General features: G+C 34.1%; 1 protein-coding gene across 1 annotated transcript in view; it reads right to left on the bottom strand.

Annotated features, from left to right (window-relative positions):
- The window catches only part of CCDC178 (coiled-coil domain containing 178), a 682,244-nt gene that overhangs the window by 69,475 nt on the left and 585,254 nt on the right, over positions 1 to 27,515 (bottom strand). The window lies entirely within an intron of this gene.

Here is a 27,515-nt window from a genome sequence, read left to right on the forward strand (position 1 = left end):
ATATTTTCATTGGAATGAAATATTCTGGTTGTTGCAAAGATATTAGTATAAAAATAAAAAGGCTCAATCAAATGTTTTCTAGTAAATGAAGAAAATCTTTAGATGTGGTTCATCATGAGGATAAATCTATACTAAGTTTCCTTTCTGATTCTATTAAAAGGAAAGACAATAGAAAAGCTACCAGAGTTTCCCCAAAATTTAATGAATTGTATTATTAGAATAGTGCTTTTAAAAATAATATTGTTCATAACAACATTATTCTCTTTCTAGCATTGAACTTTCATTGCTCAATAATGCCCAGAACTAAGAGAATTAACAATGCCATGGAAAGGTCATGGACTCAGACTGAGGATATGTACATACTATCCCCAATTTTTCCTCTACTAAACTAGGTGACCTGGGTCAGTTCTTGTATACTTCTTTGACCTCCATTTACCAGCCCATAAATAAATGATTTCAAGTCAACAAAAGCATTCATTAAGTGTCTATTATGACCTAGAATGACTTATCTGAAATGACGCAAAGTAAAATGAGCAGAACCAGGAGAACATCAGAGTAACAACAATAACGTATGATGATCAAGTGAGTATAACAACTATTATCACCACAGAAGGATCTAGGACTACTCTAAGGGACTCCTGATGAAAAAGTATATCTACCACTGTGGAAGGAACAGGCATAGTCCATATGAAATTGAAGCATACCAATTTTCAATTTATTTCTTTCATGAATTTTTTCTAGTGTAAGCTCTTGTTTCACAATATGATGAAAATGGAAATGTGTATTATATGATAATACATATATATACAATTTCTAGCATATTGCCTGCCTTCTTGGGGAAAAGGGGTGGGGAAGGAAGGTGGGTGAGAACATGGATTTCAAAATGTCAGGACACAAGTAGTAAAAATTGTATTGATGTAATTTGGAAAAATAAAAATAATAAAGTTTTTAAAAAGTGCCTAGTATATGCAAAGGCATTGTGCCTAGGGTCACAGAATTAATTGTTACCCAAATCATATACCTTTTCAAAAAGGCAAAATATATTGAAAAAAATTAATAGAAGACCCTAAAATACAAGAACAAAAGTGAGAAAATAATTGCCCACGAAGATCTGGCATTCCATAGAGTTTGAATGAAATGATCTTTAAATTCCCCCCTAACTTTAACAATCCATGGCTAAAATACATGGCAAGTTCTCCCCCACCTCTCCATCTCCAACAGCAGCAATAAATAGAGGGGAAAATGATGTTACAGACTGTTAGGACCTCATAAAATCTATTGTAATAAGGTAACCAACATGAAGACCAAGTTTTTAGAGTGGGTTAGGTTATGCAGTGAATTTGCAGATCTTGCTGGCTTGGCTACAATACAACATTTTGAATTTTGGAAGATTCTTTCTAGTCATGCATGACTAGGGAACTGATATTAGGCAATGACAAAGCATCTTTTAACTGGCTAGGAAGGTGGAAGAACTTATAACTTAGGAAGTATTCTGGAATTGAGTTCAATAGAAAAGGGATGATCTTTTTGGGAGATAATTTCTCAATCACTTTTTTCAAGTGAGGTGGCAGGGAGCATTTTCCCAACTCTCCTCTTTGATGCCAACCTTCATTATAATAATTTCCTAGCATCACTTTCAATTGTTTTCTTGTCATTCTTTCAAATATATTGATGTAGTTATTGTATATTTTGTTTTAGTGGTTCTGTGTACTTCACATTGCACCAATTCATGTTTTCCATCTTAATTTGTATTAATCACATTCATCTTGTCCTTATAGCATGGCTATATTACATTCTTTAAATAAAATTGTTTAGTCCATGGCCAGCAAATGGAAAACACCAAATTTTTGCTGCCACAAAACTGCTGCTACAAGTGTTTTGTAATTTATAGGATCTTTCTATTCATCCCTAACCTCTTTTAGGTATATCCCTAGCATACCTCTGGGGAAACTCTGGTAGCTTTTCTATTGTCTTTCCTTTAATAGACTCAGAAAGGAAACTTAGTATAGATTTATCCTCATGATGAACCACTTCTAAAGATTTTCTTCATTTACTAGAAAATATTTGATCATATAAGTCCAGGGATTTGGGGGATCATTTTGTCATTTGTTATAACACAATAGTATTCCATTACAAGTATGTTCCACAACTACTTCAGCTGTTCTCCAACTGATAGACATCCCTTCACTTTCCAGTTCTTTGAAACCACAAAAAAAGAGATACTATAAATATTTTTGTACAGATGGGTTTTTTCCCCTATCTTTAATTTCTTTGGGATACAAACATAGTAGTGCATGCAAAGTTTAATGGCCTTTTGGGAATGGTTCCAGATTGCTCTCTAGAATCATAATATAAAAGTTAAGGTTTTTCAGAAAGTTTTACCTACATATCTCATCTAATCTTCCCAATGACCCTATGAGGCACATGCTAATCACTTCCCAATTTAACAGTTGAGGAAACTGAAGTTTAGAGATAATAAAAAAATATTTATTAAGTGCCTTCTATGTGCTATATACATACATACATACATATTTAAATAATATATATGCTTCACTGTACCAAGTGCAAGGGTTATATAAAGAGGCAAAATCCAGTACCTATTCTCAAGGAGCTCACAAACCACCATTCAACAAGGAAACACATATATACAAACAAGTCATCCACTGGATGAATAGGAAATAATTAAAAGAGGAAAGACACTAGAATTAAGAAGGGTTGGGAAATGTCTCCTGTAGCAGATGGAACATTAAGTGACTTGCTTAGAATCACATTATTATTTATTTTCTGAAATTAAGTTTGAAGTCATCTTCCTGAATCTGAACTCAACAATCACTTCTCTCTGCCAGGTGCTATACATCAAGGGAATTGGGGGATGGTTTCACTGACATACTCTAGTAACCAACAGCACTGAAGTAGATGAGCTCCTTTAAAGACAAGGAGGTCTATATAAGAGCTTTGAAGAACTTCCATAGTGAATTATATTAGTGAAAGAAGAGTCACCAGGAAAGGAGAGACACACTCACAAACACAGATACACACAAAGGTAGAGAAGCAACAAGTATTTTCCAGAATTTGATAGCAAAAAATATGAAGAAAGAGAACATGGTCAACACAGTCACAACTAAGACAGGGTCCTACTCATAAACATCTGAAGTGTGGGGCCTGTGTGATATCTAACTTTGTCTCCCTAGAGTCCTAGCCAGCACCTTACCCATCTACATAAAGATACAGTGTTTGATAAATGTTGGTTAAAAGAAATTTAGTTAATGTCAAGCCACCATTGACTGAGCTTCTAATCTCTGTTTTGCCACTGTTTAATTTGGATGTGGATAATAAATAAGTCACTCCATCTCACTAGGCTCATCTGTAAAATGAGGGGGATCAGACTAGATGATCTGTAAAATGAATGGAATGAAAAGAATAAGAATAGAAAATGAATAGAGAAGTACCACTGAATTATCCAGTGGCTTGTCATGGTTAAGAAAATGGTAAGGACAGAAGTCAGATCGCAAGATTATTCTGCTTAATCTAAGGGATTCTCTCCTCTTCAAATTTTCTTATAATATTTTGACCATCTCTTTCCAAGACATTATCATGTTCTCCTTTGTATCATATCTATAATATGAGTACATGCCAGTATCATGCTACCATACTCTATCACAAGGCCCTTATAGGAAGAGATTCATAGCAGTTGGAAAATGTTTAATTTTCCAATAGCAGTTGGAATATTTAATGTCCCTATCACTAGTATCTGTTTAATAAAGGGAAATTAAATTGAAATGGATTAAATGCCTGGAAAGAGATTGACATAATGAATGACCAAGATGAGGAATTCAGAGAAATTTGGGAAGACTAGTTTGAACCAATACAAAGCTGAATCAAGAGACCACTATACATAATGATTACAAGAATATAAAGGAAATATAATGCTCTCTGCTTGCATGCTTCATCCCCACCAAAGAAGTAAGCAAGACTCTTGAAGGGAGGTTCATTTATTTTCATTTTACCTTTTTATGTCCAATACATGGTTTGTTGGATTATTTATTTTACTTGAATCTATCCTCTTTGATAAGGTTTTGTAAATAATTCAGCATTCTTGAGTTAAATATAATTATAAAGTATATTGGTATTTGTAGTGTTCTTTTAACAAAGTAAATGGTATACATTTCTTTTTTCTATATTAGACATATTAACTATTAATTTACTATATATACACATATATGTACCATGTATATAAATATGTATTCAATTAAGTAGCTCAATTCAAGATAACTTAGCTGCTCAGTTCAATTTGTCCTAAGTATATCTTGTTTTCATCTAGGATTTTATATTGTTGGTAGATCATTTTCTATTACAAAAATTTCAAAGGACCATGGATCTAGAGTTGGAAGGGACTTTAGAAGTCATCTCATTTTATGGGTAAGGAAACTGTGACTCAGGCAAACTAATTATCTTGTCCAAGTTCACATGGTAATAGATCTTGCTTTAACCCATAAGTTCTATTACTCCCATAATTAGAAACTAACATTCTTCTATCTGATCATAGGCTCCTATAATTTCATCTCTCCTTTGTCCCTTCTACATCTGTTCCTCTAGGAGTTTTCTGACATGACTGTCTTTCTGTTCATCCCCTATTTGTCTAAACACTCTTTCTTCGTCTTCTGTCCTATTTCATCATCTTCATCAAGCCTCTTAACTCTGAGTGGTCCCCAAGTGCTTTGTTCTGGGCTCTCTTTTCTTTTCCCTCCAGGATCTCTCTCTCAGAAGCTTTACTAGCTCCCATTGGACTCTTAGAGTCCAACTCTCTTCTCTGATCTTCAGGTCCAAATCACCAACCACCTCTTGGACATTTCAGAATGAATATCCTAGGGATATCTTGAACTAATCTAAATAATATAAAATGTAATGATAAATAAAATGATACTATAATAAATATGGTTATAAAATAATGAATGTAAAGTAACAATAAATATATTTATATAAGTATAATATATTATATATAGAATATATATATATATAATAAATTCTAGAACTGAATTCATTATGTTCCCCCCTAAACCAAGCTTCCCTATTTCTCTTAAAGATGCCACCATCTTGCTAGTTTCTCAGTTTCTTAATCTTGGCATTTTTCTAAACCAACTAACTCTCCCTCAACGTACACATACAATCAGTTGCCAAATTTTGTCATTCTGTTCTTAACAATCCTCCTCACATATAATTCCTTCTCTCAATTCATAGAGATGCCAATCTAGTTCTTGTCCTCATTACCTGTAATCATCACAGCTGCTCAATTGGTCTCCTTGCCTCTAAGTGTCTCATCACTTTCCAGGCTGTTATACCCACTGTTGCTGAAGTAATTTTCATCAAGTACACATCTTAACAAGTCATTCCCCTACTCTGCCACCTCTAGTGACTTCCTATTGATGCTACAATAAACCAGGAATGGCAATGTTTAGGTTTTAAGCCCTGGATATCCTGGTTCTCACCTCACTCTTTCTACTGCTTTGTACATTAATTCCTCTTCATACATTTTTCAGCCAAGACTTACTTGCCTTCTCTCTATTCTTCACACATGGGATTCCATCTCCCATCTCAATATGTTGCATTGACTGTTGATGGATTCTTTCCTTACCTCTGTCTTATGGAGGCCCTCTCTTCCTTTAAGATACAGTTCAGGCACTATTGTGTACATGAAGTTTTTCCTGACTCCCCCTCTCCTTAATCGTTAGTGTCTTCCCTTCCCAAACTACCTTATATTTAATTTTTGCATATAGTTTATATATTAACTTTATCTGTATGCTGTCTATATACATGTTTTATATTACACCAAATTTATCTAAAATGTATATTGTAATGTACATGTGTATGTACACATATGTATTTTATGTACTTGTCTCTACCATAGAATGGAAGTATAATGTAAGGACTCTTTCATTCTCTGTATTTGTATACTCTGTTTCTGGCACAAGTCTTTGTTCTTTCATTTTTAAGTCATGTCCAATTCTTTGTGACTGCACTTGAGGTTTTCTTGGCAAAGATATTGGAGTGGCTTGCAGATGTGGAATTTGCAGATGTGGAAATTGAGGCATACAGGGTTAAATGACTTGCCCAAGTTCACTCAGCTAGAGTCTGAGATCAGATTTGAACTCAGCAAGATGAGTCTTTCTGACTCCGTGCCCAGAGTGGTGTCTACTGTTATCTAGCTGGCCTTAATTCACTTATAAAAAGTGGCTATTATGTAGAATGTCATTAAGGAAAGAATTTTATGTATTGGATTATTTGTTTTAGAGAATCTTTTTAAAATGTCAGTACTGTCGGCCATACACCAAAATAAAACAATGGCTCTGTTATGCAGAGTACTTCTTCCTAATTTGTTTATTGAATGGAATTTTATTGCCATTTTAAAATTCCAATAAAAATGGGGTAGAAATCAGAAAAGAAAGAAATCTGAAACATACAAATAAATGTCAGAAAAGAGTTGGCATTTCCTGTTCTGTATATAATAAAAATTTTAAGTGATAAATTCAGATTGCATTTCTCAGAAAATTGGAGCTTGATTCACTCACATAAGAGATTTCCATAAGAGAGCATCTGAACATTTAAAATTACAAGTGAGATTAAAATGTCTATCAATATTGAAAAATAATATGGATACTTAAATCTGAAACTTCAATCAAAAGATTTCTTACATCATGGCCATATGTAACTGACCAGCAGGACTTTGGAGAAACTTACTTTACTAGTCTATATAATAGAAAACCCAGTTCTTAAACTTTAATATTTTTCTTTAGTATTTAAAAATAGTTTATGAAAACAGTTAATAAGAATAATCACCATCAAATCAGTTTGCCTTCAAGTTTCTAATGATGTTTACTGCTTTTTTGATCTGATATTTTAAAAGGTTTATTTAAAAAGCTAGGACTTTTTAAGAGGAAGCTAAGGCTAGCAAAATATATCTTGTTTTGTTAAATAAACCCTAGAAGTACTTCCTAACTGTGTGACCCTGGGCAAGTCACTTAATCCTCATTGCCTAGCCCTTACCACTCTTCTACCTTAGAACCAATACCCAATATTGATTCTAAGATGGAAGGTAAAGGTTTTAAAAACAATTTAAAAAAAAATAACAAACCCTAGGAAGAAGGAAATGGTCTAATGGATAAAGTATTGGTTTTTGAGTGAGTTCGAGTTAGGTTCAATTCTTTCCTCTGACACATATCACTGTGTAGTTCACTCCACAGGACAATTCTCTAAGACTATAAACTGCAGGTCTGCATTGGTAAACGACAATCCCTTCATCAGTGAAATTATAAGTCAATTACAGGTCTGATGCTGGAGTTCTCTCCCTCTCATCCCCACTCCCCTCCCCCAAAAAAAGGTAGGAAAAAGAATTATATTAGTTCTTACATAGCTTCTCCATCCTCTACAGAAACACTGATGAGACAGTGATAGACTATTTTACTCTTCTTAAATCAAACAAAATCCTTCAATTTTGGACCATGCCTGCACTAGTAGACAAAATATCACTATTTTATGCTTTAGATAAAAATGCTTTGAGACATAGTACTTAAATTACATCCACAAACTACTAATTTTTACTAGCTTTCACCATTAATTCACCTTGAAAAAAAGGAAAAAGAGAATCTCAATATAATGGTAAGCATCCAGATTATAAAATGATGAATCTAAAGATCAGACATAATAAGTCTTTTTCATTAAAGTTAAAAATACATATATAGATGTCATTGGAATATAAACTGTAGTATTCCCTAGAAAACAAAGCCTAGATAATATAGGAAAATTAAACTAAACTCCTTAAATATAGAGAAGATACAAATGGACAGTATATATATATATGTATATATATATATATATATCATGGACAAGGGCTTACTAGAAAGAGAATGACTGAATATTAAAGAGATCAGGGAGCAGGGAGGGGCAACTAGGTGGTAAAATGAATAGAATGCTGAGATTAGAGTCAGGAAAACTCATCTTTCTTTGTTCAAATTTGGACTAAGACACATACTAGCTGTGTGTCCCTAGAGAAGGCATTTAAACTTCTCTGCCTCAGTTTCCTCATCTGTCAAATGAACTGGAGAAGTATACCACTCTTGTATCTTTGCCAAGAAAATCCCAAATGGGACCACAAAGCATTGGATGGACTGAAATAAGTGAGCAATGAGAGAATTCCCATCTGAACAATTTTTCAACAACATTTTGATTATATTTGGAAAACATCATTAAACAGTTGAAAGGGAACCAGTAACAATTATAATTTCTGTGCTTAACAATATAAAAGGGGAAAATATCTAATGTCTAAAATTCATAACTTAAAGTGAACAGAAGATGAGAGTCTCAAACAACCCTTCACAACATCAGATAGAGAGTGAAAATGATGTTTGTGGGATGCATAGAACAAATCTAAAATGTGAGGTGGAGCAATTGCACAATCCTGGAGTGCAAAAAGTCAGCCCATCTTGGGCCAAAGGGGTTTAGTAACTAAAGAGTATGGAAGTGTATATATGTAGGACTTCTGAAAAGACTGTCCTAGTGCATGCCTGGATTAACTCCTAGGAGGAACTGAAAGTTCATCTGATAAGAGCACTAGTTAGCTCTGAAATCTCACCAGAAAGGGGTTAGAGACCTCAGAGTGAGAACCTTAGGAAAGGTACTTACTTTTAGAGAAAAAGATGACATTTCAGACAATGTCGTAGCAGTTCTTAACTTCAAGCTGAGTGAAGCAGAAAGGTACCACTACAGCAGCTGCTTAAGAAGGAGTTATTAAGTTCATTGGCTGAAGGAAGAAAGGACACTTGCCATACTCCTATCAGCTGGCCTCAGTAATTCAATGAAGGTAGTTCAAGGTTTTATGCAAGCTAAACAGATGACATAATTGATACTAATAAGAGCACATTTTTTTTCTTTTTTAATTCTGGAAACTTAAGCCATTTTTAAGATTCCTTGATCTCTCTTAAGAAAATCTTTCTTTTTTCCCTTTCTAGTAGAGGAAGAAATGGATAGGAAAAAAATGTATATATATATACACACATATACACAGTTTAATGCAATGTGGATACCAGTCAATGCTGAGAACTATGCAAATAGAGGAAGTCATCATTTCTAGTCACTACCATCTCACAAAAAATGTCAATTACAACTACTCCCCAGAATTTGGCTGGGACAAGAATGACAGCTATTGAAAAATCTTGTTAATGCCAAGATTTTTGTTTGTTCCTTACTGGGGTTTTGGGGTTTTTTTTTGGTAGTACCCAGTTACACCTCCATGGGAATATAAATCTCCAAAGAAGTGAGATATTTACTTATTGTCAAATCTGTTCCATAGACTGGTGTTAAAGATTATATAGCTCATTTCAGAAAAGCCCCTTTTTCAACAGCCTAGGTCTACTTTAAAAATGAATAAAAAGCCCTTTGCATACCTACATCTGCAGCTAGCATTTGTTTAAGTCATCTGGCAAGGGGACATTTTTTTGGATCTTACTCAGCCTGCCAAGATTTGATGATGAATGTTAGGTTGAAATAATTTCCAAGAATATTTGTCACAAGCAAAGAAGAGAGAAGTAATTCAGAGTTTAGGCTTTTATCTAGTAAAAACAGTTTTTAAAAATCCAGTATTTTTTAAAAAAGGCAAAGACCTGAAGAACTGATACTATAATACAGAAAGTCATAATAAAACGTATTATGACTTTCTGTATTATAGTAATAGTGACAGCTGAAATTTAGGCAGCAAAGTGGCACAGAGCATAAACATCTGGGTCTGGATTTAGGAAGATCTGAATTTGGATCCCTAACTCTGACACTAGCTGTGTGATTCTTAGAAAGTCATTTAACTTGTGTTTCAGTTACCTCATTCATAAAATGGGGAAAATCATAGCATCGACCTCCCAATATTGTCATAGAAAACAAATGAGATAATATTTGCAAAGAGTTTTTCCAACCTTAAAACATATATAGAAATGCCATAGGTAGGAATATAGAAAATATGTAGAAATGCTGTTGCTATTTATGTTTTAGCATGTGAAAAGCACTTTTGAAATAATTTATTTGATCCTCAAAAATAACTCTAGGCTAGGAGGTGGACACTATAAGAATTATTATCTCTGTTTTACAGATCAAGAAACTTAGGTCCAGAAAAATTAAGTGTCTTGACCATGGTCACTTAACTAATGAGTATCAGAGGTAAAATTCAGTTCTATGCCTTTCTAACACCAAATCTAGTGGTCTTTCCATTATAACACACTCTGACTTTTTTAAACTGATCATTTGCTAAAAACTGAATATGACACAAATCCTTCTATATATGTCTATATGTGTGTATTACATTTATATATTGAACATTACATTATAACAAACTACTACAAAATATGTGCATAAAGATATAGGTGCCACATTCTGTATATCATAAATCTCACCATCAAATGAAATCCTCCCTGACAATCTCAGATGTCCATTCTTCATAAGACTCCTAGTTCTTGTCATATCTGGGTACTATTGATGGACAATGTCCAAACCAGGAACAGTAGAGACTATTAAGGGAAATAGCAGGGAATACGGGAAAGAATTCTGGAATTGAAGTTAGAACCTGGGTTTGAATTGCAATTCTGTGCAGCTAAGTGGTACAGTGGATAGAATGCCATTCCTGGGGTCAGGAAGACTTGAATTTAAATCAGGCATCAGATATGTAATAGTTGTGTGTCCCTGGAGAAGTCACTTAATCTCTGTTTGCCTTAATCTACTGGAGAAGGAAATCACAACCTTATATAGTATTTTTGTGAAACCCCATGGAAAATGTCCATGGGGCCACAGAGTTAGGCACAATTGAATAAGACTAAATAATAATGATATCTGATATTCATATGGGACAACTTCTGTAGTCATTCCCCAGTTGATTGGCATCCCTTTAGTTTCTACTTGGTTGATACAAAAAATTCTGCTAGGATATTTTTTTTTGTTTTTGGTTTTTTGTTACATACATGTCCTTTCTATTTTTCTTTGAATTTTTTGGGATGTATGCTTACTACAAAGCATACATCCCAAAGTAATACATAGCCAGTAGTATCTCTGGGTCGAATTTGTTCATGGTTAAGAGACTTTTAAAATTATGGTTCCAAATTCATTTCCAGAATGACAGGACCTATTCATAACTATAGAAAGAGTGAAGTAATGTGTCTGTCCTCTGTTGTTTCCTCTAACAATCATTATTTTCTTTTTTTATCTTCTTTGCCAATATAATGAGTGAGATAGAAACTCAGAAATCTGCATTTCTCCCAGTGTTACTGATATGAAGTCAAAGATTTTTGAAAATGTGTCACTGTACCTTTAAATATCCTTAGTTTTGTTTGAATTTCTTGGTGAATCTTTTTCTCCATATCCAAGAAGAATACTGTATAATTATCTATATCTTTATATTTATTATTACCCTTCAGCTAACCCACCCCATTCTATGAGTTTTGAATTAAGAATATTTTTGCCACTATAAAATTCCCTACAGTTAAATTTTTGGGGGTGGTAATGGCACAAAATAAAAATTTAGTTATCTTCTTTATTTTTAATGGGAGGCAAGCAAGATATATAAAAATCCTAATCTTTATATAATTAATCTGAGGTTTTTGGTATGATGACCAAGATGGAAAACAGCAAAAATTCTTGAAAATATCACTCATATAAAGAGTAAATAATCATCAAGGCTCATTCCATTATCTAGAGTTGCTAATAATCTGTAGAAACTGTTGTTACATAGGAGTCTGTGTCCATTCCTACATTTTGGTAATGACTCACTTACTAGATGTGTGATGCTGGACATTTAACATCCCTGGGGTCTTAGTTACCTTATCCTCAAAAGGAGGAGATTTGGACAAGTTGTGAAGGTCTTTCCCAGCTAAAAGTCTATGATCCTATGATAGTAATCATGTCACTTGGTTTTCAAAGGTGAGCAACAGAATCATTTCTGAGCTGTGGTTGAGCAGGTTGCTTAGATGACTACCGACAATATATATTTATAGTCTTCTGAGACCCACTGATTTTAGTACAAAAGAATCGAGGGGATACTTTTATTAAAAAAATCACATCTACCCAAAATTAATTCAGTATAAAAACATCATATCAAAAATTGATTAATTATAGAGCTCACTGGCTTATGGCAAGGCAGCCAGAAGAGATGAAGTATATTTCTGCTTTAAAGACATCAATGACTTCATTATGAAAAAATACCCCCCACCATTTTTTACCTTCTCTGGATACAAATAAACATAAATGGTTCTAAAATTATTTCTTTAAAAGGTTTAGTGGATATTCAACCATAATTACAAAGAAAATAATAATAAGGAGGCTCTGCAAAGTAACACAAAGCTGTGACCACAGAAAAAAAAGAAAATTACTATTTCTAAAAAGTTATGGCTAAAAGGAACCACAGGCTAGATAAATATATATATATATATACATATATATATTTGGTAAAGAATAGAAATATAAAGTTATAGGCTTTTTTATATTTTAAAAATCTAATAGACATCAATTGAATTGCCATGGTAGTAGAAAGAAGACAGGAACTGGTAGAAAGTTTGTAAACTATTAATTTTAACTATATTTGTTTGTATACAACAATTTGTAAACTATAAATATTAAAATTTTGATTTTATACATATAGTATATAAAATTATATAATTTTATTATATATATATATATAGTCAGCACATATTACATATTCCAATTCATCAACATGTAAGCTAATGTTATAGAGTATAGTAAAATCTCATTTATAAGAAATATAATTTAACCCTCGGTGGGGGGAGTAAAATATTTTAGAAATAGCCCTGGACTAGGTTAGGAACCTAGCTCTGATACTTATTGGAAGTGTGACCTTCATCAATCCAATTAATCTCTTAGGTATTTAGTTCCTAATTCCATAAAATGTCAGTAATAATATTCATACTTGCTGATCTTATTGGGTTATGGTGAGGAAGGTGGATGATAAGTCATTAAAGGAATAACTAGTAATTTTGACATCTGCCCCCAAATTCACAAAATATGACTTGGACTTGCAGCAGACCACAAAGAAAAAAAAAGGTTAAAGACATTTCAATTGGGTAAGGAGTAATAATAGCTAGACAATTGCAATTTAAGATTTGCAAAGAGGTTTATAAAAATTAAATCTGTTTTACCCTCCTAACAGCTCCTGAGAGGTAGGTGCTATTATTTTTCCCCTTTTATAGATAAGAAAATGGAAGGAGATAATGAATGTGACTTGCCCAAGCTCACACAGCAAGTTAGTGTCTGAGGCAAGATCTGAATTTATGTCTTTCTACATACAGCTCCAGTGCTTTATTTATAAGTTCCATCTATCTGCCTATATAAAGAGAATCTAGAAAACAAGGTCCCCTGTGGGAAATAAACTGCCCCTTGGAAAAAAAGACCTCATTACCCCCATAAAACCACTGCTGGGGGGGGGGTCCTGGGACATAGAAGAATAAGGTGAAGGGCAACTTTGGAAGAGCTCACTTTGGTAGAAGAGAGGACTAATTAGGGCTATTTAATAACTTTCTATTTTAATTATTTTCTCTAACCAGTCCCTAAGTCCAGTTGTTTCTACTACTGAAGAAATGCGAATGATTTCAAAATCCTCTAAATTTCCAAGTTCTTTTTTTGCTCTATCCCAGTCTCTATTTCATAAAACATAATAATTGTGAGTAGCTGTCACAACTGAAAAAAGCCCATCATTTAATAAATAAATCATGAAGTTGTTTTAAAGAATGAGTTGACCTATTTAAACAGAGGTAGGAAGAGAGAGACAAAGTGAGAAAGAGACCCAGGGACAGTCACAGAGATATACTGATAAATACATGGATAGACAGACAGACAAATGAAGCATCAAATATTTGTCCCGTTCTAGCCACTGTGCTAAAATCTAGGGATACAAATACAAGCAATACAATCCCTGACCTCATGGAGCTTACATAAATTTTAAAGAGAGGAAGACAAAGGATAAAAGGGAGATAGAAACTGGGGGCAAAGGGAGGGTAAGGTGATGTGCTCAGTCTAATGGTTCAGAGCAGTTGGCCAAGAAGAGAGGTGAAGGCCTGGCTTTCTGAGATAGCATGAAGGATTGCCTCTCAAAGCCCAGGGTACTTCTAGCCAGAAATCCAAGGTTCCCAGGGGTGGGTAGATTGATAGCCTGAGTTCAGGCAGCATGGTTTGGAACTGGTGACTGGGAAATGAGGAAGCACTGTTCAAAGACAAAGTCAATAACAACACAAAAGTCTGGTTCACACAAAGAATCTGAATCATTTCTGATCAACTTCCAGAGTTCAATTCTTCAGGATTTGACCTACATAACCCCCTAAACTTAAGGTCCGAAAAGGACAATGTGGCAGTGATTAGGATAGATGAAGTGAAGACTAGAATAAAGGAAATTTGTAAGACTAAAATGGAAGTTGAGAAACATTGAGCTTCTTCTAAGCCCTCACCCCTCCCACCACCCCCACATCTGGTTAGCATACCTAGGAATGGGAGAGCTTCTGCTCCCATCCTGCATCCTTCCCTATTCTCTGATATTGCCAACTAAATAGTTGTTGCTATTCTATTTCCACTTCTGCCCTGGAAGACTTCCATCCAGGGCCATAAAAGTATGCAAGTTATCATCAGCACCTCCAGTTTTCTGTATCTCCTTGCCCAACATACCAGAGGCATGCTGAATAGAGCATGTATTGTTGTATTCCTGGGGATGGCCGTGGTACAAAATATCCCTTGCTGAATTGTTTTGTCTGAGGGATACAAGTGAATTCTTTCCCTTCTCTTTTCTTATATATCCTTATTTTCAAATGCAAATTTTAAAATATCAGATTCAAATTTTATGTAAAATTCTAAATACACAATTTGGAACTATGACCAATGGGCTATAAAACAATGAATACACTTTGATCCATTAATAGTACTACTTGGTCTGTATCTCAATGAGATAAAATAAGGGAAGGAGTGAAGGACCTACTTATACAAAAAATTTTTATACCTGTTGTTTTTGTGGTGGCAATTGGAATTGGAAATTGAAGGGATGTCCATCAATTGGGAAATGGCTGAACAAATTGTAGTATGTGATGGAGACAGAATATTATTTTGCTGGAAGGAATGAGGATTACAGAAAGAATTGGAAGGGTGCAGAATAAGCAAAACCAGGAGAACAGCAATATTATGGAATGATCAACTGTGAAAAACTTAGCTATTATTGGCATTAAAATGACCCAGGACAATTCTGAGAGACTTGTGGCAAAGAATGTTTTCCCCCTCCAGAGAAAGAACTGTTTGAGTCAGAATGCAGATGAAAGCATATAATTTATTAATTGTTTATTTGGGTTAATATTTTGGGGTTTTGGTTTATAAGATTACTCACTTATAAAATTGAACAATATTGAAAAATAAACAAAAATAAAAATAAAATTCTAAAAACAAATTCTTAGCAGTTTCTTAGATTCATTATCCAGGAGTCATCCTGGGCTCCTCATTATCTCTTATCTCCCAGAGCCAAGATGTCAAAGCTATCTCTTCAACACACTCTCTTCTCTCCTCTAACACTACCACCATTTTAGATAGGTCCTTATCATCTCACACCTAGATTACTGTAATTGCTGTGATGAGTGTCTGGCTGCCTTAAGGTTCTCCCCATTCTCATCCATTCTCCATTCAGCCACTAAGATGATTTTTTTTTAAACACAAGTCCAATCATGTTGCCACCCTGTCTCCTAACTCAAAAAATCCTAGTGACTTCCCATTGACTCAAGGAGCAAATACAAAATTCTCTGGCATTCCAAATTCTTCATAATCTACTTCTTTCTATCATTCCATTCTTATGCTTTACTCTCCACCATATATTTAAATCCTGTGACACTAGTCTTACTATTCTATGAACAAGATATTCTATCTTTTGGCTCTAGGTATTTTCTCTGGCTGTCCCTCATTCCTGGAATGTTTTCCCTCTTCACTCACCAACTGGCTTTTCTGACTTCTTTAACTCTTGCCTCCCAAAAAAATTCTCCTAAAGGAAGACTTTCCCAAATCCCTCAATTTCAGTGTCTTCCTTAATTATTTGCTATTCATCCTAAATATAGTTTATTCGACCATATTTGTTTTCTTATTGTTTCTCCCATTAGACTGTGAGCTTCTTGAAGGTGGGAACTGTCTTTTGCCTCTTTTTGTTTTGCTTATTATATGACAGAAGCTTAATAAATGTTTATTGACTGATTGACTAATGGGCTCAGGCCAGAAGAGAATTGGATTCATTTTAATAGTAAGAAATTGCACACAGCAGGCTGATACAGGCTTTAGCTTTGTACATCTTCCAAAAAATTAGCAAGAAAATGATGTACCTAGAAAAGCATGTGATAGAAGAATGTGATTACTATGACCCAGGAATGGCCAACAGGGCTTTATCCATCTGGCCGCAACAAATTTTCTATTGTGAACAATATTGTGTAACAAATGCTGGACCTGTAACAATTGCTCTCCAGGGAAAGCCCTGGATGGTGGGTTGTTTATACTCTAAGTTGAAGGAGGGCTGGAGTGAAAGAGCTCATGTTTTCTCACTAAATAGCAATTACCCTTCAACTCCCTTTGACCCTTTTCTACATTTAACCCTTCAAGGCTCAGAAATCACAGAATTCTTCCCAACAGAAAAGCTTAACTAGATCCAAAATCATTGTAAAGCAAAATATTTAATGCAATATTGGAAATGGGATTTTAGGGAAGAATGGAATTTGGGTTGGTATGTTGGTAACATTTCTCACTTTTTCCTAGTGGATTTTAGCAACTTGTCTCATTTGCTGATTTTCTCCATAGCTATTAGGAATTAATTCTTTCATCTTTAGCTCCTTCTAAGGGTGATGTGTTTTTTTTTTAATTAATATATCCTCATCAGAAACAATAGGCAACTAAAACAACAATTCTTAACGCTCTTGGTTTCTGCTCTTGGACCCCTTTATATTCTTAAGAAAAATCCTTCTTCCACAAAGTTTTGGTTTGTGTGCTATATCTACTGATATATATATATATCAGTAGTTTCTAATATATATATTAGAATAATAATAATATATATTATATAATATCAGTTCCTAATATATATAGATACATGTGTATCTATCTTTATATATTAGAAACTTAAAATTCTAATGGTTATTGTGAAAATAGTTTTGATCTAATGGGCCACATGAAAGGATCTCAGAGATCTCTGAAGGCTCTCTGGACTGAAGCACAGAAGAGATCTTAAGGTATTCATCGTAATGGAATTACAGCTAAAGTGTAGAAATTTCACTAAATTGGACAGCCTGGGAGCAGGGTAGTTTCAATTCAATGTTTTAATGGATACTTCATAAGAGCTATGATCTCTTTTTCTGGGTTCCCCTCCTCAGTACAGAAATGACTCACCTCATTTTCCAGTTATACATGCCCTTGCCATATACATGCCACATGCCTTTCACAACACTTCTCACCTGCAAGTCATTACTGGTAATAAGCTCTCACTAACTTATGCCTACTCATCTCTTCATTGTCCTTGTGGGTCACCTCCAATTCTAATGCTTCTGAGATGGTGGTATTCTAATTACCACAAGAATATCACCATTAGAAAACTATACTTCAGTGACACAGAATCAGGGAGCCTTATACAATTTCCCAAATATGATCCTTCCCTTTATTTCTGAGCCTAGACTAGTGTCCATCTATGCTGTGGGTTCATGATAGAGACCTACCAATGCAGCAATATTCAAATTGTATATCTTGTTCTGAGAAATATACATTCTTCAACTTCTGTTATTTCTTGGTTGAACTCTATGCCATTGCTTGGATGATCTCTTTAGAAAAGTCATGAATCATATTGAGGAAGCACTATTGAACTGAGGGGCTTAGTATACACCCTCAAGTCTGAAACTTCTCCTCATCCTGGACTGAAACCTCTAGGTACATCCACCTCCAAGTCTACCCTGGATCTTTGACACAGAGTTGGGTAGTGAGGGACAGTCAGTCACCAGTTGGCCTCTGTTCCAATGTGGCACACAAGGTCACGTCTCTTTCTATGGGTCTGGGACCTCTTCTGGCCTTGGTGACGCTCTTTTTGAGTCCACTGGACTCCACTCCACTGGGATGTTTCTTATGGCCTTTCCTGGGAAGACTCTCTCACTTTAACTCTGTATTTCTCCCTTTGCCAAACTGGGCAATGAAACTGAATCACTGTGACATTTTCTGGCATAAAAGGAGGAATTTCCCAGTCAGGACTCTAGATCTTTTTAGAATTGTTATTGACAGCACTTCTTTCCACTACTCTACTATCTTAGCTCTACCTGTGCCCCACAACCACCTCACTTTTTTTTTCTTTGCACATAGATTAGCTTTTGGCTAACCTAGATTTTTTTAAGTTGTGGCTTTTCCAAAAAAAGAAATAGAAAAAGACAGAGAATTATTATTTAAAGAAATGAGAAGTAAAAAGAGGTAGAGTACAGTGATTTAAAGCAACAACATTCATGAAATATTTGGGAGCTAACCTATTAAGACTGAACATATATGTATATATAATGTATATATATATATATATACATAAATACACATACATATTTGGGAATATATATATATATATATATATATATATATACATACAGAGAGAAGAGACAGACAGGCAGAAGATATCTAAATATTAAAGGACTGAGTTAATTCCCAAAGTTAAGATATGAATTGAGTTTTATAGCAATCAAATTACCAAGAAAATCTATTAGACAATGAGGCAAAAGGCAAATCATAACCAAGGAACAAAATATCAAGGATGTCAAGAGAAATAATGGAAAAATAAAGTAAGAAAGAATTACATTTTACATCTCAGTGGTATGGTAGATAAGAGCATGGGACTTGGAATCAGATAGTTCAGATCCTGCAGCAATGACTATCTATTTGTTCCTATAGAAGTTACTTAAGCAGTTCATTGTCTTTATTTCCTCCTCTGTAAAATGGAGATAAAACAGGGCTGTTGTCCAACATGAGATAACAAGGTAAAACAATCTGCAAACCTAAAAGTGCAATACAAATGCTACCTATTATATTACTCTCTTTTAAAAAAGGTAATTACCAAATGAATTATAAATTCATTATTCTAGTAATGAATAAAAAAACAAAATTAAGTCAATAGGTTAGATTAGATAAGTAGGACTTAAAAGTAATTTCATTCAGAAATCTAACATTTGAACAGAATCTTCTGGAGAATAAACCCTATTCAACAAAATACCTGGAAATGTTAGATGGCAATTTGGAAGAACATTATAGTTAGACTAGTATCTTGTACTTTAAGAAATTGGATAAGTAACCTAAGTATATTTTTAAAAAAATAAGATGTAAAAAGTTTGGGGTTATCTTTCTTAACTGTGCCTATAGAAATAATTTGCAACTGATAACTGGGAGAAAATAACAAAAATTAGACAACTTCAATTTATAAAAATAAGTTTTTTTGCATAAAGACAATGCAACTAAATGTCTCATAAAATATGATGTTCAAGAAAATTTCACTAAGAAAAATATTTGGATTGGTGAACAAAACATATGAATAGTTTTTAAATAAATTAAATCTATAACCACCTGGAAAATGTTTCAAGTTACTAAGAATAAATTAAACTTAAAAAATTCTGACATATAACTAGAATCCCATTTAATTAGTAGAGGTGGTTAAAAATGAATATTTAGTTTGAGAGAATATGTTGGAAAATGGTCATTAGTTTACTGTTTGCAGACATTTGCACTGGTTGAAACATTTTAAAGAATAATTATCAAATACATAAGAAAAACTAAAATACATTCCCTATATTTTAACAAAGCCATTCCATCACTCTGTGGATCATATAGACATTACTGGTCAGAGAAAAGACCTATTTAAAATATTAGCACTATATATCCCAAAATTAGAGAATGGCTAAACTGTTTTTGTGAATGATACATATAATATTATTGTGTTATAAGGTACAATAAACATGAAGAATGTAAAAAAATAAGAATATAGTGAAAAGGGGGAACAAGTTTGGAAATGTAGGGGATGATCATAACTATAGTACAGGAGAATAATGATGAAACTTTGGAGTCCAAGATAAAAAAGGTAATGAGAAAATTTTATTGCCATTGATAAATTTAAGTCAATAGGCCTAGGAAAATTATAAATTTAATATGATTATAATCAAGGGGGATTGGATAATAAAGGAACTGCCAGATAATTTTTAAAGCATTGTAAGAAATAAGACATCTTTCCGGATTAGAAAATGACAAATAACCTATTTTTTAAGGTAAGTGGGAAAAGTAGAGAATACAAACTATGGGTCAAGGAGCATTATTTCTCTCTCTATTAAGGATGGAATCTCTAGAACAGAATAGCAAATTGATGGTTTGTGAATATTTAGAAAATGAACCAGTGATGACAAAGAACCATCATGGATTCATTAAGAAAAGTTATGTTTGGCTAACAATGTTCTTTTTTTTTTTTAAGACAAGATAGGTACAGTGGTAGACCTGGAGAACATAAAAGATAGTTAACCTAAATTTTATAAAAAAAATTTTTACAATGATCTTCTTGGTTTAGTATTGGTTACAATAAAGAGATAGGCTAAATAAAATCACCATTAAGAGGACTAGAATTGACAAAATTTCTAGACACAAGGAATGGTCACTAATGGATGAATGTCCAATTAGAAACAGGTCTCTATTTCATAGGTTTTTGTCCTTGGTTCTGAGCTATATAATATGATTATCAATGACTAGGGTAAAGATATAGATTGCATGCATATGAAATGTGCTGATAATTCAATCATTCAATAAACATTTATTATGCACCTACTATGTGCCAAGGACTCTGCTCACACTAAGGATAAGAAATGGAGGATGTATAAACAAAACAAATATGGGAGTAATTAGAAATAGCCAAGAGAAGAAAGACACTAGAATTAAAGAGGGATCAGAAAAGGCTTCCTGTAAATGGGATTTTAGCTGAGACTTTAAATCAGAGAAGATAGAAGCCAGAGAGGAGAAACATTATAGGCATGAGAAAAAGCCAGAAAAACTGCCCAGAGTGGAGAGATGGAATATCTTGTTGGAGGAATATTGAGGTGGACAGAGTTGCTGGATAGCAAGCATATTCAGGCTTGAGAAGGTAGGGTAAAAAAATTGGGGAACATTGGGGAGTAGGTTATGATAACCTTAAATATCAAACAGTAGATTTTCTATTCAGTTCTGGAGGTGATCAGGAGTCACTAAAGTTTATTGAGTAGGGGTCTGCTATGGTCAGGCATGTACATTAGGAAGATCAATAAATCAGGCCATTGTGGGAAGAACTGGAGTGGGAAGAGATTTATAGTGGTATGAGCAACCCTTATCAAATGTTGACTGAGAGAAATGACCACAAATTAGTCTTGTAACTATTTTTCATGATGTACTATTTTGGTAAATCTCTTTTTCAAATGTTAAGATAATTCTATAAGTTGCTTAACAGTAAAGAATACCTAGGATCGGGGCTAATAAATAGCAGTACTAGAAATCCCAAGTCTCCAGCTATGTTAATGATTAACTAAGATATATGATTTGAAATTCATATTGGCTGTTCAAAGTGAAAGGATAATAGATGTATAAATCAGTTGTAGCACTGATACCTAGATCATGATAAAAGAGATAGAAGAATGTTTTTAGCATGTTAGTTGTATTCTAACAGGAAATATAATATGAGAAGATGAATAAGAGTCATATAGGATATGAATATATGGAAATTTTCAAATCTGGCTATTGGAGGGAAGTAGTATTTTCAACGGATGAGATGAATCAATTGAAGTAATGAAGCATAAATGTAAAAATCTTATACTTGGGTTCAAAAGTTCAATTTTACATGTAGAAAAAAGTGAGGCAACAAAGCATCTTTTCTAAAAAAAATCTGAGAATCTTAGGGGATTATAAACTCAATATAAGCTCACTGTGTTTAAGCCAAAAAACAATTTGGTGTGATGTTAGCCTACTTGAAGAGAAGAATGTTGTTTGAGAAAAGATGGTTGATGGCTCTACCATATTCTACCCTGATATTGCCATCCCTTTTAGTAATAATGATAATTAAGAAGATTACATAAAATAATCAGAAAGAATAATAATGGATAAATGACAAGACATTTAATTAAAGTGTGTACTAATATATTTGCAAGGTGATTCTCAGAACCTAAAGCAAAATGCTCACGGTCAGGACCATAGGGAAGCAGGAGCAGTGAAGGAATCATGCAACTAGGTTAGTTAGATGGGTATCATGAGCGTAATGGTTTTCAGAACTCACCAGGCATAGGAAGTGACATGAAAGTATTGTACTTCATGACTTCTAAGGTCTCTTCTAGCTCTTAACTGATGATCTTACGATCCTTTGTGTGTAACAACTATGGTCTTTTTGAGAGGGCATTCTTTGACATGCTACAAGTAGCTTTAGGGAGCTCCCTATCCCTTTCTCTTCATTGGTATATGGAATGCTTCATTCACAATTACTTACACTCCAAGGTAATGTTTGGAAGTAATAGGTTTTTATAGGGATAAGAATAGTTTCTTAGCTAGGATAAGATGAAGCCAGTTCAAATCGACTTGTAAAAATCAATTCATTATTAAATTCTCAGTGCACACATTTTTTCTTTGGAAACCTGTAAGCATTATAAATTGGAGCTTCATTTGTTGTTTTTTGATTATCTAGATTTGAGAAAGTAAGGGATATAGTGTTACAATGAAAATTATTCTGTATAGTTATAGTTTTTAGACTTGCCCAGGTTGATTTTTACAAGGGACTGCAAAGAATTACTCCTTAGATGTCAATTGTAACCTAAATCCCAAAAGCCCATTGGTATCACATTCTTTCTTCAATGGGAGAAGAGAAGTGCCCCGAATTTGTACAAGGGGCAAGGTGGAGATGATGAGAGGAAGAGAGAAGGGAAATCCAGTGTCTTTGAGTCTTTTTAGCCTCTGTAGGGTTCTGTAATCACATCAGACACTCTGGCTTCCAGTTTCCAGAGAGAAGATGAATGATACCAATCCCACATGAAGTTGTTAGAGAATAAAATTCTGGGAAGAATCCAAAATGAGAGGAATTGATGATCTCCCTCATGATCCTAGTCCCAGCTTGCTACAATAGAGACTTTGGGGAGTTTCCCCTTGGATGAGACATGGGACTCTCTCTCTTGGTTGAGCTGAAGTGCCTCTCTCCTAATGGAAGAGCTTCTTCACTTCCCAATGGGAGAGCTTCCTATTGTGTATATTCTCGATTGTATACTTTCTCTGATTTTCATTTTGTTATAAACTTGGATAAACATGTGTCTTTGTTTTAAAAATGCAAATTAATATAAAAAATTTTATATGTAGATCCCACCACCACCACCACCACCACCACTGAGAAGTGGTTGTTAAACATTTAGTAGCATACCCCTGGTTCTTACTTAGGTTAACTTAATTGATTTCCACTTTATATTACAGGCAGATAACCAATTGACTAATGCAAGAGGCCTATCCAAACCAAATGAGCATAAGTATAGGAAATGGAAGCTTCCAAAAAAAATACATGGAAAAGAAATGTTAGGAAAGTGGACATGCTTAGAATCCAAAGTAGAATTAGCCACTAAAATTGCATCACCAGCTCTCACAGAGCTTCATATCACCAATCAGATTGGTGATGTCTTCAAATTATACCACATGAAGACTGGTTAAATGAACAAGGAATATTTAACCTTTAGAAGAAAGAATTTAGGGAATAACATAATTGTAATATGAATGAAGGTACTTCTTAGCTACAGAAGGCAAGATAAACAGCAATGGGTAAGGTGTTAAAGAGCAGTCAACAATTAGTTATAAAGGAAAAAATCTTTCAAAATTTAGAACTGTAAAAAATTAGAATGGATTATCTTGAGATGTAATGTGTTCTCCCTCAAAAGGAGTATTTAACTGAAGGTGGAATGACAATTTGTCAAAGACATTATGGAAGGCATCTGAAATTCTAAGATTCTGTGATTCTGCAAAGAAACATTCAGGCAAAGAAGAAAACCTGAAGAGATCAATGAATGTGTCAAAGAAACTAAGGAAGTGGATAGCATCCAGTAGCTAAGCATTGTCAACAGAGTTAAATGTTGAACAATGGTAGAGGACAATGACAGCCATGATGGGCATGACTTACTCTGCAATTGATACAATGTGATATTTAGTACCTCAGTTCATTAGTTATTATTGGCTATAATGAGTCATATAGTTATGTGTAAAGAGATAATTCAGGTGGAAAAGCAAAAAAATATTATTAAAATGTCTTTTATTCAAGGAATAAATATTTAAAGAGAGAGATGAGATTGATTTTATATTTATCATACTTGTCCATAATGCAAGCTAGTTCTGATGACTAAAAAAACAAACAACAAACTGGTGGGTTTAGAATGTTCCCTTTAGTCCACTAATCATAACTGAGCCAGAATGAAAACCTGGTACTCCAAGAATTCAGCTCATTTTTTTTAAAGTGGGGGAGATGCACAACATTTTCCATCATTTCTATGCTATTTGCTGACTATCACTTTTGAAATGATTTATAGGAAGTTGAATATTGCTACCCAAGTAATATAAACATCTCTTGACATATGGAATTATAATTTATTTTTATGTAATGTCCTCCTTAAGGTAACATTTTATGTGACTTATCACAAATTAAACACAAAAAAATATTGTCTTATCCCTGCCAGATGCCTCTGTATTTGGTGTGAGTAACTCATACTAAAGGTTCTCCAGAATCACAACATTCTGAAGATTCAGATCAGTAGTTCCCTTCAGTTGCTACAAGGTATTGCAGGAAAATTATAACTAATGTAGAAAAATTGATTTGCTTAACCCTATAACATAAACAAGGATTTTATTTTAGAGTGTTCAATAGTTGAGCACTAGGATCTCAAACCTAGGAATGTCAGAGTCCTTTGTCACTATATTCACAGTAAGTAAACAAATTCATTTATATTTATGAAGGGGAAAAGAGATCATAAGGAAAATGACTTGTATAAAAATATTTATAGCTACACTTTGTGGTGGCAAAAAATTTGAAAATGAGGGAATGCCCTCTGATTGGGGAATGGCTAACCAAATTGTGGTATCTGTTGGTGATGGAATACTATTGCACTCATAGGAACAATAAACTGGAGGAGCAGAATCAGGAGAACATTGTACACAGAGACTGATACACTGAATACAATACAATTGGATGTAAAGGACTTCTCTACTAGCAGCCATGCAATGATCCAGGACATTTCTGAGGGACTTATGAGAAAGAGCACTATCCACATTCAGAGGAAGAACTGTGGGAATAGAAACACAGAAGAAAAACAACTGCTTGATCACATGGGTCAATAGGGATATAGACTATAAATGATTACCCTAGTCCAAATATCAATAATATGGAAATAGATCTTGATCAATGACACATGCAAAACCCAGTGGAATTGCAAGTTGGCTCTGGAAGGCTGGTGGGGAGAGGGGAGGGAAAGAATATGAATCTTGTAAACATGGGAAAATATTCTAAATTAATTAATTAAACACAATTTTCAAAATTTAAAAAAATACATATTTTTATGAAGGGGAAGAAGATGTAGATCATAGTAGTGAATAAGTAGAGAAAAGGTGTTTACAGCCAGTTTTTAGGACTTATTCGTAACCATAGGTAAAATTCTGACATGAAATTTGACACTGACAAACCTATATCCTTTGTGCATAGTGCCTGGTACATTGGTAGTGGTGAATTGTATTGAACTGAACTGAACTCTAATCAATAGTTTATTTTCTGATCCAACCCAGCCTTCAGTGATCTCCTAGTTCTCCTGTTTGCTCATAGAAGAACAGCTTTTCTCTACTCCACTGAAACTTAGATTTTTTTGGCTATCATTACTATAGAATCCTCTTTTCTGATAGCTAACAAACCAATCTGATAAACTGATGAATATCATTATAGTAAGGTTAGATCCATGACTAGGAATTCTGGTACCCAAGAAAAATGTTAGTTGTAAGGGCTAGTGGGGACAAGGGGAAGACCAGAGATCTTGGACTTTAGGACAGACAATTCCTTCAAGGAAGAGACAGAGACCCTAGGATTGTCACTATGGGATTACCACCACACTACTACTGGTGAGTTCACAAGGGAAGGCTTAATTGGGTGAGGTAAAGGTCTCATGATCCCTCTTTTACTAGTATTCTCAGACTTTGCCATTAATACCATGTAGAGTCTGATTGGGAGTAGTACCAAAAGAGGGGTATTTTATCACCCAGAAAACATATTCTATCTAAGAATTCCTCTACTTTTTTTCCCTCTCGCACTCACTTTAACTCTACAGTCTGGTTTCCAACCTCATCATTCAACATAAAATATTCTCTACAAAGTTATAAATGATCTTGCAATGACCATCTCTAGTGATCATTGTGTGGTCCTCATTCTTCTTCATTCTGTACAGCCTTTTAAACTATCAAATACCATCTTCTTCTTGATATTCAATTCTGTTTGAGCTTTCCATAGTATTCTCCCCTGGTTTTTTCCCTATCAGAATACTCTTTTCAGTCTCTTTTTCTGGATCTTCATTCAGGTCACACCCATTAATTGGGGGTATGCCACAGGACTCCATCCTAGGTTCTGTTCTCTTCTCCCTCTATATTATTTCATTTGATAATCTCATCTTCTCCCATGGATTCAATTATCTCTATGCTGATAATTTAAAAATCTATTTATCCATTTCTAGCCTCTCTTTTGACCTCCAAACTCATATCTCCAATTCCCTATTAGACATCAAACTGGATTTCTTCCAGAGATATTAAATATAACATGTCCAAAATAAAACTCTATCTTTTATACTTAAACCTTCCTTTTTCTTAATTCCCCCTTTTATTGTTCAGGGTACCATTATCATTTCATTCACCCAGGTAATAACTCCAGCTAAATTCTCACCCTCTCCAGGAGGTGCTTCCTAATTCTCCTTCATTCTAATGACTTTTCTTTGTTGATCTATTTCCAATTTAACCTGTATATTTTTCTCTGTACATAGTTGTTTGCATGTTGTCTCTCCCATTAGATTGTAGTCTCCTTGAGGGGAAGGAGTATCTTTTGCTTTTCTTTGTATTCCCAGCACTTAATACACTGCCTGTCTCATAGCAGATGTTTAATAAATGTTTGTTGACTATTATGGATTTTTTCATTAGTTATCCGTAATTATCCTTTCCTCTCAATACCTGACCAGCCTCTCTATCCCTTTCTGGTCTTAAATTATTTCAAAATATTCTTTATTCTGCTGGCTGTATGTAAGTTATCTTTGGATATATAACCTTCCTATTGTCCCTGGGACTTTTTAAACTTTGATTTTTTTTCTGTTTGATTTAATTCAATAAATATTGGCTATTTTTTAAATAGATAATGACATAACACATTATTCACCAGCTTTCCTAAAGTGGAAATACTACAAGAGCAGACAGGAAATAAC

Source organism: Monodelphis domestica, chromosome 3, assembly GCF_027887165.1.
Source record: "Monodelphis domestica isolate mMonDom1 chromosome 3, mMonDom1.pri, whole genome shotgun sequence".
NCBI lineage: Eukaryota > Metazoa > Chordata > Mammalia > Didelphimorphia > Didelphidae > Monodelphis > Monodelphis domestica.